This window comes from Molossus molossus, unplaced genomic scaffold (assembly GCF_014108415.1).
Source record: "Molossus molossus isolate mMolMol1 unplaced genomic scaffold, mMolMol1.p scaffold_m16_p_4, whole genome shotgun sequence".
NCBI lineage: Eukaryota > Metazoa > Chordata > Mammalia > Chiroptera > Molossidae > Molossus > Molossus molossus.
This window is the reverse complement of record NW_023425377.1, coordinates 19,958,452-19,971,852: the sequence shown is the minus strand read 5'-3', so window position 1 is coordinate 19,971,852 and position 13,401 is coordinate 19,958,452.

The following is a 13,401-nucleotide window of genomic DNA, read 5'->3' as shown; positions in this document are numbered from 1 at the left end:
GATAGAGATCTGTAAGATAACCTACTCCCCTCCCCCACTCCATTTTACCATGAGGTCACTGAGGTCCAGAGAGTTAAAAAATAGCCTGTCCAAGGTCAGATGCAAGAGCAGTGTCTCCGGGATCATTCTTTCCTCACCACCACATCTCTACTGCTTCTTCCACACCCTTGTCCCCTGGGACTTCCCATTACGGGACACCTACTCTCAATGTTACTTCTCTTAAAGTCACCTCCCTCATCAAAACTCGTCCATCCAGAGTCCCAACACACGTTTCTGCTAGTTGACTCTTGTTATGTTGAGAAACCGAAAGAACCTTAAAATGTCAGAGTGGAAAAGTCTTGAATACATAATCTCATTCATTTCCCTCATTTTAAATTTGGGAAACAGTGTCCCAGGAAAAAAGAAGGAAACTTCATAGTATTTGTGAACCTCAAGGGGTATGCAGAATTGGAGTACAGGAAGAAAGTGAATCAGCATCTCTTCTCCTATTAATTTTTATGTTGATGTTGAGAAATAAATGAACCTTTATGACTATACAATGTGCACACTGACACTGGTCTCTGGGTCTGAGGTCAGGAGGCAGGGTATTATCTGAAGTACATGATGGAAGAAGAATGAAGTTACACAGCTCAGAAGAGACAAAAGGGGCCCCCTCTTGTTTGCTTGTTTTTATAATATTACAGTGTATTAACATTTATATGCTCCAGGACATCACTAAATTTGTTCATCTATATATGAAATAAGGTTGCTAAATAGTAAAATATTGACACTGCTCTGTAATGCAGTAGGAAATAATCATGATAATCTTTTATGTCCCACTGAGATTAGCTGATTATTTTAAGGGTAAATACTGAAGCGTTGTTGGAATTAAAATAAAGCTACTCTTTTTTTTTTTTTTAAATAAACATTTAAATCTTCTAAATTTTCTTAGGGAAAAAAAGATCTTGCTATTAAAAGAACATTTTCAGAAGAATGTTGGAAGGGTTTGCCATTGTATCATGCCTAAATTGTGTACTGAAAAAACCCTCTACTTTTTAAGCTCATTTATTTCCCTCATTTATAACCTATCTAAAATCTTCCCACTGAAGAACTTCAGTGGTTTTAACCCAGTTTAAAAACAAAAACAAAAAAACTAACTGACATATAAAATGATAGAAATTTGCTAGCTAAATTTCAACCAAAACATTTATATAAAGTGGATAGAACTTTTAAATGAATGTCATAATTTACAAATTGCATCCAATTATACTCTATTCTAGCTGGATCAACATATCTCTGTGCAGTATCTGCTTGATTTGGATAGTAAAAATCAAGTGTCGGGATAAACTGAACTTGGACATGAATTCACAAATATCAAAGTCTTAAACCAGGATTTTTTTAAAAGAAAGTGAAGCAGATAGTTCAATCATACTGATCTCTCTAAAATATTAATAATACTTAACATTTTACATGCAATATGAATAACAGTATTTAACTATGAGCAAAAAAAAAAAAAAGATTTTTCTTTTATTTTTAAATGTTTTATTCCCATTCTCGTGCTTTTAAAATTTTTAATTTGCTGAGTGTTTTATAATGTACTAAATATGTAGTACAGTAGCACTTGAATGCAATTTTAAGATAAATGTGCATATATTTGAGTTGCATACTTAACAATATTTTACCGAGAGGGGAACCGATCCAGCAAGTTTGGCCGCTTCTGGTGGAAAGACTCCTCACAGCCGGGGGAGAGGAAACCAGGGCATTCCTGGCCTCCAGTCATCTCTGCCAGAGTCAGAGCCACTCAGCCTCAGGTGCCAAGTTCCTGCCATGGCAGCAGCCAGATAAGAACAACTAGGCCATTTGAGTTCCCTGAATCCAGAGAAAACCCCAAGGGTCACCCTCTGGCCCTATCTCAAGCCTAACAGGCTACAAGCTATTTGAAAAGCTTCCCAGAGTTTGAAATTTTTTGTCAAGCTGGTACCCAGTCATGTTAATTCTCTCCTTGCAAATCTTCAAAAATTTCCCTTTGCCCAAAGTTTATAGCCCAAGGACCTTTTCCTATTTTCCACTGGATTTCTCTTACCAAATGTGAACGTGATCTTACAAGAGGAAATTGGTTAAAGACATTGGGGACATCAATTCAATAGAATTATAGGTGGCCATTAAAATAAAAAGGTAGATATACAATTATTGATATGCTATAGAATTATGTTCATAATATAAAGTAAAAAATCATATGTATAAAACATATGTGGGAAAATAGACCCCCTTGACACGTACACACACACACACACAAACACACAATTCTAGCTACAGTTATCTCTGAATAATGGGTTAAGGGACAATCTATTTTCCTTATTGCTCGTCTGTATTTTTTCCTATTATAAACTTACATAATTTGTGCTTTTTTTCAAAAGTTGTTTTTTTTATTGAATTGATCCATATAGACATTTCCACTGAACAGCCCCTATCAGGGATTTTATTTGCAACAATGAGAATGATTACAACTACCCCTTACCATAGAACGGTAGTTTTGTTTTTAAAAGCCTTTTTTAGTGCATCATCTCCTTCAACCATTACAACACAGTGACATTGCTAAAGCACCATACAGAATTGTCTCTCTCGTGATCAAAACCCTTTCTAACCCTACTCACTATTTCAGAAAAAAATCCAAAATAATTTGACAACATTCAGACCTTTTATAATCAGGCCTTTTCCTATCGCTTCAGCTTTGTTTCATTCTGCTTCTCGCCACATGTATCCTAGCCATCCTGTTGCTGAATTCACCAAACATTTTCCTGCCTCTTGTTATACCTTTCTATCTAGAATAAACTTTCGGTATGTCCTGCTTCATAAATTCCTGTCAGTTCTTTAAAACACAAATCTAGTGTTTCTCTATTGAAAAGTCATTACTCAAGCATTGCATTCTCTCCCTCCCCATACCCCTTTCTTTTTTTTTCTTTTATAGAATGCTTTCCTGCAAGGAAATGGCTCTATTTATTCAATTCTGAGTTCTCAAGAACAAGCACAATTCCTGGCACATGGGAAGTACTCAATAACTGGTAGCTGCCTAAGGGAAAGAAAGGCACCCTGCACAAGACATAGAAAAGAAAAAGTTAGATTAAGATAGTTTTCCCCAGAGACCATACCAAACTGATACTGGAAATCTCAGTGTGGTTCAACAATAAGTGACAACAGAGACCCACACAAGAAAAAAAGTCTTGCAGCTGCTACGTGTGAGCCATCTCACTCAATCAGGACACCTAGAGGTCTCAATTTCTTGGATGGTCTCTGCCATCTAACAACCATCACAAATTGGAATACTACATGGCTGTAAAAAAGAAGGTTCTCTTACCCTTTGCAACAGCAAGGATGGACCTGGAGATTATTATACTAAGTAAAATAAGTCAGTCAGAAAAAGACAAGTATCACATGATCTCACTTATATTAATGAACAGAATATACATGGGATAGACTGACAGATCTCAGAGGGGAGAGAGCTGGGGAGGACAGGAAGAGATTAATCAAAGAATATATATGCATAGCCCATGGATACAGACAATACTGTGGTGAAGGCCTGGGACGGGGAAGAGACTGGGTGGAGGGGGGTAAAGAGGGGGGGAATGGGGACATCTGTAATACTGTCAACAATGAGGGGGGAAAGAGAGAGAAACCTGTAAAAAGAAAGGAAAGTGGGTCCTTTGCATGGACTTTAGGGAAGCCAAAAATCCTGCGGGAGCTTTCCATGGTCCTGAAGATGTTAAACTCTCATCCACCCATTTTCCTTCACTCTCTCAATAAGGAATTATAACATCAGTCCTTCTGTAATGGGATTGTTCTTGTCTTTAGATTAGAAATGCAGGAGTCAACAAGATAGATAATAGTTCTGCCTTCTTGGCATTTATATTCTAGTTGTGGATAAAGACACTAAATAAAGAAATGAAAAATATGTGCTCAATCCTGATAAAGACTATGCAGAGAATTAGAATAAGGCAACGTGACTAAGAAAACGCAGCTACTTTAGATAGGGTGACCAGAAAAGGCCACTCTGAGAAGATAATATGTGTAATGAGGTCTGGAGACAAGAATCTGCCAATCAAACTAAAGGAATTCCAAGCAGATAAAACACCCTGGGGAAGAATGAGCTCAGCGTGTTCAAAGAACAGAAACAAAGCCAGTGTGGCTACAGCATGCTGAGTGCGGGACACAAAATCTGGGAGAAAAGAAAAGGCATAATCAATGAGGGCTTTTTCTGCTATGGAAAAACATTTCAGGTCTTTCCAATTTGGTGGCATAATCTTGCTAAGAAAGACTTTCCAGGTAGGGCTTACAGATGGATGGGACTTTGGGACTATCCAACCTTGTGATTTCTCTAGTTTTGCTCTTGATCCCTAAGAACAGAATATCTAAAATTGAGTTTAAAAAATGAAATAAGATTGAGCTTAGCAATCAAGCCAGAGAAAATATGGGTAAAGACTACACAGAGGTGAAAGAGTAAATCATTATGTCTATGATGGACAAACGTAAAACCCAGGAAAGCCCAATGGACAGTTGATCATCAGACCACTACAATGTAAGCTTCATGAAGGCAGGGACCTTTTCTGTCTTATGTAAAACTAGATCTCCTGCCCTGGCTGGTTCAGCTCAGCAGTTATAGTGTCAGCCCCTGGACTGAGTGTTCACAGGTTTGATTTCTGGTCAAGGACATATAGCTGGGTTGCAGGTTCAATTCCCTGCCCCAGTCAGGGCATGTGTGGAAGGCAATCAATTGATGTGTTTTTCTCACTTTGATGCTTCTCTCTTCCTCTCTCTCCTTCCTTTCCACTCTATCTAAAAAAAAAAAAAAAAAAAAAAAAAATCAATGGAAAAAATATCCTCAGGTTAAGATTTTTAAAAATAAACAAACATGACTCCTGGTAGCATCACTGAGCTTTGAGTGCACATCATCCATCATCTGTAATACTGGCACCAAGCCTTCCTTCCCTCTCCTCACAAGGAGTCAGGTTCATGTTGCAGTCAGATCCTTCTCGCAGACTCTCCAGCCTCCCTCCCTGTTTTCTCTCCTAGTTGTTTTCACTGAAGAGGTCCTTGAATGTTTAATCCCATCTTGGCTTCTGCTTCTTGGAAGACCCAGACTAATGAAAAGGATTAGGGTACTGCCAAGTGCACTGGATACTAAGAGAATCTTGCTCCTGTAACAGTACATATACGGATACACTTCCTCCCAAGGCAGAAATTAAGCAACCCTGAAGCTAACAGGGAGGACAAGCGAATAACTGCTCCTAAATGAAAAAGAAAATTAAGAAGGACAAGTTGAAAGAAAATTCTGAAAAGTCTTCCATTTTCTCTTATTTCTTACTGTATATGAGCTACTTTATATCCCTAGTTTAAAACCCTAGTAAATTCTTTTTTTTTTTTTATCCTCACCCGAGGACATTTTTCCATTTTTTGATCAGCTAGAGCAGGAGGCAGAGAGAGGAAGAGAGAGAGAGAGAGAGAGAGAGAGAGAGAGAGAGAGAGAGAGAGAGAGAGAAAAATCGATGTGAAAGGGACACATCGAGTGGCTGCCACCCACATGACCCAACCAGGGCCGGGGACAAACTGCAACCGAGGTATATGTCCTTACCGGGAACCGAACCTGGGTCTCTCTGGACCACAGGCCAATGCTCTAACCACTGAGCACACCGGCTAGGACATAAATTCTATTTTTAATGTCTTTAAAAATTAGTTCCTCTATAGCTATATTTTCCACAACTCAATGTGTTTGAACAGAAAGCACTTTCTTATCTAGTCCCTTAAATTGCAGTTGGTTTAGAAAGGAATCAGTGGTTGTGGATTATAAAATGTTTGTGCTGTACCTTAAGATCTACATATCTCTTACACATCCTTGACCAAAATTTAATCTCCCAACAATTATTTAAATTAAGGGGAGTAAGAAATATTAGCCCCGTTTCTCAAGTGAGCTCATTGACATTTAAAAGGGCAATTTATAGAATTCAGAGAACCCAGACCCAGGTCTTTTGACTTGGAGCACAGATCTTTCTCCAAATCATGGTAGTGTAGATAGTCCATAAAGTGGACACCTTTTTGTATGTGAGTGCTTTTTCAGCAACCATTCTACTTTTCTTCTGATAAGAGTATCTCTCTTCCATTTTCAGATCATATGTTAATTACGGGACAAATTCCACCACAGTTCCAAAGGTGAACATGTAACCCAAGATTGGCCAGTCATAATATTGAATCCCTCATGGCTAGGCACGTAACCCAAGCAGGGCCACTGAGAGCTACGTGAAATCCTTGCTGAATCCATTGGGGAAAATGCATTTTCACATGGGTTGCTAAACTGGCAAGCGATAAACCATATTCACCACCACATGGAAACTCCCTGCCTGGATGAAACAGGCTGAGGAATAGAGAGGCATTAACCCCAGTGATTTTATTTAAGCACGTAAATCCAGCTATGCCTGAAGCCATGTACCCTAGACTTTACAGTTATGAGAGTAAATAAACACCCTTTTATTTTTTTAATCCTCACCCCAGGATATGTTTCTATTGATATTTTTTTAGAGAGAGAGGGAGGGAGAGAGAGAAACATCAATCATTTGCTTCCCATCTATGCCCCAACCAGGGATCGAACCCACAACCCAGGAATGTGCCCTGATCAGTAATTGAACACACAACTTTTTTGGTGTGCAGGACTATGCTCCAACCAACTGAACAACCTGGCCAGGATGTCAATAAATGTCCTTTTAAAGGTTTAGATAACTTTAGTTGTGTATCAATCGTCAAAACCTCTATCAATGAAATCAATATTATATAAGTAGCAATAGGATCAAAGTTAGCTTAAAAAAATAGTAAGTAAATAATGTTTATGATTTAGATATAGAATGTCATGTGGCTTTGTGCAAACCAGTGCCCTCACCATCCATTTTTATTTCCCATTTTTACCAATGGCAGAGACTAGAACTGAAATGAAGAAACTTCAAAGCATTTTTCCTTGAATTTCAAAAGTCAGTTGGATAATTCTTCCTGGACATGTTAATGTCTTCACCAGAAAGAATAAAACATGTTATCTGTAATTCTATGCGCTTTAGATTTGTGAGGGAGGAGTAGTTGGTCACTGAAGTAAAGAGATGAAAAGTGGAGATGATAAAGGTGTCTCTCTATATAGTTCTCAAAGGAAAAAGAGGAAAAACTTTAGATCACTATTGGATAATGTTAGAATTTACAGGTAAAGTCTCACCCCAGAACTCACTATCCCCCTTTCTCTATTTTTTTTTAATCCTCACCCAAGGATATTTTTCTATTTATCTTCAGACAGAGTGAAAGTGAGGAGGAGAGAGAGAGAAAAAAATATTGATGTGAGAGAGACACATCGACTGGTTGCCTCCCGCACGACCCCGACCAGGGCAGGGGACAAAGTGTAACCAAAGTACGTGCCCTTGACTGGAATCGAACCCAAGATTCTTCAGTCCATGGGCCAACGCTCTAACTGCTGAGCCAAACTGGCCATGGCCCTTTTCTCTATTTTTGTCCATAGCACTTAGCATCTGACACACAATATGTTTATTTGTTTACTTATTGCCTACTCCCCACCACCAAGAACGTGGGCTCCATGTAGACAGTGACCATGCCTGGTTTTGTCCATTGCTCTATCCCTAGCTTCTAGAAAAACGCTGGTGCATAGTGAGTACTAACAGATAATCGTTGAAAATTTGTTGAAAGGTATTTGCATTTCTACAACTCATTCTAAATTATGTATTATAGCAGCATTAAAATAGCATAGCAACACCAATTGATGGTTACGTTCAGCTATTTAAATAGACAGTTCTATATTCATGCAAAAAGCAGAGACATGTGTTATAAGCCACATCTCCATTTTCCATACAAATCGGGACCGTGGCTGATTACATCGTGAATTGTGGCAACAGCATTGCCTTTGCAGCGACAGCAACTCGGAAGAAGCACATAGGCTGTGGAACTGCCTTGTCTAACACAGTGACCACCAGCCCCACGTGGCTGCTGAGCACCCGAAACGTGGCGAGTCTGAACTGAGATGTGCTCTAAGTATAAAAAGATACACAGGGCTTCAAAGCCTGAGTACAAAAAGAAAGGATGTAAAATGGCACAATAATTTTTACTCGATTACACGCTGAAATGACAATATTTTTTTATATATTTGGGTTAAATAAAATCCATTTTTAATCATCTCTCCTGTTTTCTTTGCTATGGCCAGCAGAAGTTTGAACGTTGGCGTGTCATATTTCTGGCTTCTGGCTCACACCCCTGAAAATTGAAAATCCGAGGCTTAGCTTGGTGGCTCACCTCCTTCGTCTGTTGGACGGAGCACTGTGGGGGTGACAGCTTTGCAAACTCAAGCCTGGAAAGGTGAATGATGGGTCCTGAAGTCCCTTTCGGTCCTCGGCTTGGTCATTCCAGGCAGCCTCAGGGGCCATTGCTATAATAAAACGTTCTCTTGGCTAAACTCTTTTTTCTCTTGGGCCAACTGTTTAAAGTCTTTACGAGGTAATGTGTTTGCGGTGCCAAGGATGTCTAGTAGTGGAATTCCTGACAAAGCAAAGGTCTCAGGGAGTAGTTATAATGTACCCTGGGTTCATGAAATTTTTGACTCATTCATTTTGAGGCCGGAGATAGTTTGATATCTGTTTAAAAACCTCCCTTACCAAATCAGCAACAGTGCAAAAAATAAAAAATAAAAAAAGGCTTCTCTTAATCCTTACTCCCTTGCTACATTGCTGTTAATAGTATTCTCTCTTCTTAGGATTCTGAATTCATTTTTTATCAGTTTCATATGTTTTCTCATCTGGTCACATTAACAAAGAGACTTTAATTGTTGCTAAACTACTTTCGGTGTCTATTTTTTCATCTCTTGTCGCTCAGAGTGGGACTAAATTAGGGTTCACATTGCCCTTCTCTCTAACCCAGCACTGGTCTGAGACAAGGCCCTCCAATTCTTTGTTTCAGTCCTGGTCCTCAGGGGACGACAGTTGAAATGAATGAATGACTCCTCCTAACCTCCCAGCAATACCACCCACATTGTTCAACTGATTTCTCAAAACCAAAAGAAACCCGGTGGAACTGCTCTGATTTCCAGGACTCAGGCGCTACCCATGACCCCTCCCCTGCTTTCTCATGCCAAGTCTACTGGCTAGGCTGGTTGATATAAGGACTGGGAGGTGGGGAGGTCAGGTAGCGGGGTCCTCAGACCAGGCACTTCACAATCACCTCCAGTATCAAAGTGTGATGACGTGTGAAGTGTTGCCCTACGAGAATCAGCACCTATAGGGTTTTATCTGGGGCTGCTCCTGTAGGAACCCTCTGTCTGGCACATACCGAAATGCCAGACTCCCAGAAGGCGAGCAAGCATGCAGCAGAAGCCATGTCATTCGTACCAATAACTAATGCACGACGAGAGGATCAGTTAGAGAGTGAAGGGAACCTCCCAAAATCTAAGTTACCAGACACCAGCCAAGGATAACCTTGCCAGCGGGCCTCTCTAAGGATAGCTTTCTCAAGCCTGCTACTTCAATCTTTTCCTGCACACTCAGGAAATGCTTCCTGCACCCGGCTACCAGGTCCATGATGAGAATGGGGAAAAGGGGTGTAGGAAAAATGAAACAGTCACGACAGGTTGGACGGGGGTGTGGGCTTTTATCTACCACGATATAAAGAGCTAGAAATATTTTGCCCCCTGTCCCCCACCCTAGGTATCTGTGGAGGGTCAGAGTGGTACCGACTATTTCAATGGTCACACAGGCAAGTGACAACTTCCCAACTCTGAGAGAATGTAGCTGCTCAGCCAGAACAATTGGACAGAGGGCACATGGTCCTCACGGCTGGTTCATACATCCAGAGGTGCTATTCACACTAGTGATCCACTCCAGCAGAATGCAAAAATCCTGAATGCGCCTAACTGTGCACAGGGGGTCGAGCAGAACTGAGCTTCCTCCCAGCTCCAGCGAAGGAGATGAACAGAGGTTGCTGGGTTGTAGCAGGGAGAAGGAGCAAAACTACCATACACTTGCAATTGAGTGAACTGACCCTCGGGATGTGACTCTTTAATTAGTCATTGCACATAAGTTCTAACAGTGCTAAACAGAGTAGTGTTGGCCGCTACCAGAGTTTCTGTGGTTGCAATAAAATATTCTCTTTTGATCATTCAGAGAATAAAATTAAAAACTCACTTGTAATTCAAGGGGCATTGGCAGAAATATTTTTGTTTGGTTTGGTCATGAGGTTAGAACTACAAATATGTATCACGTATTAGAAGAAAACTGCCCTTAAATCAACAAGACTCAAGGACACTGTGCAGCAGAGATCTTAGGGGCCAAAAAAAAATCCTCTGATGGTATACAGCCGCTCTTGCCTTAGAACTGGGGTTGTGGGTATTTAGGTGATTGTTTTTGTTTTTAGAAGTGATGGTCTAAAAATTCTTGACATCATCTAAGAATAACCTCAAGAACAAAGAGAAAATCTAAATGCAAAAATGCCTTGAGTAGAATTGATAGCTCTCCATATCAGTACTGACGAGATTTGCTATGCACATGTCCCAGGGGTCTTTGCGTTTTAGCTAGAGGAACATTTCCTTTAAACATGTAAGTATCTTTGATAATCAGAAAAGTCCTTCAGATACCAACCTCCAGGGAAGATGGGAAGGCGAGGTGGGCCATCTGTTAGCTTGGCAGTACGCACCGAGAGCCTGGAAAGGCATAAACAATGTCTTTCAAAGAGCATCTTACCCTCTCGGGTTCTAGTATACCAATAGTCATCTACTAGCAAATTTTCTTTTTAAAAGACTAAAAAGTTGAATTCTGAAGGCAAGGGGAGCCACCATCGTTGTTAGGTTAGACCGGATCTAAGGAATTGTGAAGAAGAGATGAAAGGTCGGCCTCAGCCTAGGAACGAAAAGGGATTCTATCCAGAAATACAATCACCCAATAAGTGGTGCTGTGTCCCATGCTCACGGAAAAGATGCTCTAAAGGGTGTCCATTGTAAGCATCTTGTGTCTTCCTCTACCTTTTGTATCACTAACAAGTGGTAGAAGTGGTTGCATTTGGTATTTACCTTTGGGGGGAGATCTTGTTATGTTAAAACGCACTTGATGATTCTGTCATGAATCTAAATGTAAGAACACAAACTGAATTGTGTTCCTGCTGAAAAGCGGTGGGTGGGTGCGGAGACACTGATCAAGTTATCTTCATCCTTCAGCAAGGCTGCGGGAATGACAGTTTTTCCCATCACCCTCTTGGATCCCAAACTGTATTCAGCATCTTCCTGGCTATCTGCAATTTCTCCCCTGCACCAGACTTTTTAATTGCATTAGACAAAATGGATCATGGCTAGCATACTCTCACATTTTAGGATAATTGTAGCCAGAAATCTATTAGATTTCTTATAAAAAATACTTTCAGCCCTGGCCAGTTTGGCTCAGCGGTTAGAGCGTCAGCCTGCGGTCCGGAGAGACCCGGGTTCGGTTCCCGCTAAGGGCACGTACTTCGGTTGCAGTTTGTCCCCGGCCCTGGTTGGTCGTGCGGGTGGCAGCCACTCCATGTGTCCCTTCACGTCGATGTTTCTCTCTCTCTCTCCCTTCCTCTCTCTCCCTCCCACTCTATCTGTACAAAAAATGGAAAAATATCCTCGGGTGAGGATAAAAAAAAAAAAAATACTTTCAGGGTCATAGTTAGAATACAATATGGTATTACGTAGTGGCTATCCAAGTGGGTCCCCATACCCCATGGTTCTTTGGAGGTGTTCCAAAGAAGGTAAAAGGAAAACCAGAATGGTAGAGCTGCCCATCACTTCTACTTTAACTAGAGCCAGTCCACCCGTATCTGTATGTGTGTGTGCACACATGTGCATGTACACATGTATGTGCATGTGGAGATATATATAGATCTGTCATGTGATGGACTTGAAACAAAACACTATTGCAAAAAATAAAAATTAAAAACCATTTATGGAGACAATGAAGTAGTAGACTAGGAATCAAAGATTAAATTTCTATATGGCCACAGGCATGTTACTTCACCTCTCTAAACCAGTTTACTCTGATCAGCTAAATAAAAGGGGTAGCTTTTCTGATGTCCAAAGTTCCCTCTAGCTCTGGAAGTTTATATGTTTTGGTGGTGGAAGGAATAGACAGAGGGAAGAAATCAAACTGTCATGAGCATAAAGAATTCTCCCTAGAAATCAGAGCAGCCATAAACACCCTCAGAAGAAGTGAATTGCCTTTCCTACAATACGTCAAATATAAAACTTGGCAAAAATGCTACTCTAAGTAACGTCTGAGTTCCTAGACACTTTCGGAGATAGCTGCAGGACTGGAGAAAACAGTAGTCCACACCTTGCATTAAATGTTATGGCTTTTCTTCCCTGGAGACTCTGTTTTCATGCCTCTCCCCTCACTGATGAGTCCAGCACTGGTCTACTTATAAGCAAGAAAATCCTACACCATCCTGGAACATTCAGAGGGCTATAGGCTGAGATTTGAGACTATTTTCTGCCACTGCTCTGGAGAGGGTCAGACTATCAGCAAATCATGAATAAAGGAACTTTGGCCCATCCTTTCCCTCTTGAAATCGTCGAGTACAAGGTATCAATTATGTGATACTCTGTTAGAAGCCAGTGTTACAGAGATGAGTAAAACACAATCCCCTCTCTGAGGAGTCCCTGACCTATGGGTAGGCAGAGAGCTCCCAACATGTTTAGTGCTGAGAACTCTGATAGGTGAAGGCAGGGGTGTTTGGGGCATAACGCTCTACTCAGTGTCTGGTAAAATGCCTGGGACTCGATAAATAGTAAGTGCTCAATAAAGGTTTGTGGAATGAACAAATGAACCTATGGGGATATAGACAAGAGTGCAATTACTGTTAACTGGGTTGGGGTGGAGGAGAGCACAATTGAAACTTTTCTACTTAATCATAGGAAGATACCGATAAGGTGTGAAATACCCAATGAGACTTGTTGCTGTTCTTTCCAAGTAGACATTCAGAATGCAGGAAACTTTTAGCCAAAGGAATAACTCTCTAATGTTAAATTCTAAACACAACCAAAAAGGGTTTCTGAGAGTTGTTTTGTTTAGCTTTTAGAGTAGAAAGGGGAACACTGAAATGTTTAGCTCCAGTTCTAATATTTACCCCATGGATCTACCTTTTTTTACATTGCCCTCACCCCTGCCTTCCAGGAATCTGAACCCAAGGCAATAAATGCTTTATAATGTAATACCCTAAACACATTAATTTGAGAGCTGCCAAAATACTAGATCCTCAAAAAATATGATTAATATATTTGAATTTGCTCAAAGCTTTTTCTCCAATTATAACTAATGGGGTTAGACTTGCCAAATAAAATAGTGGACATCCAGTTAAATTATAATTTCAAACAAACAAGAAATACTTTTT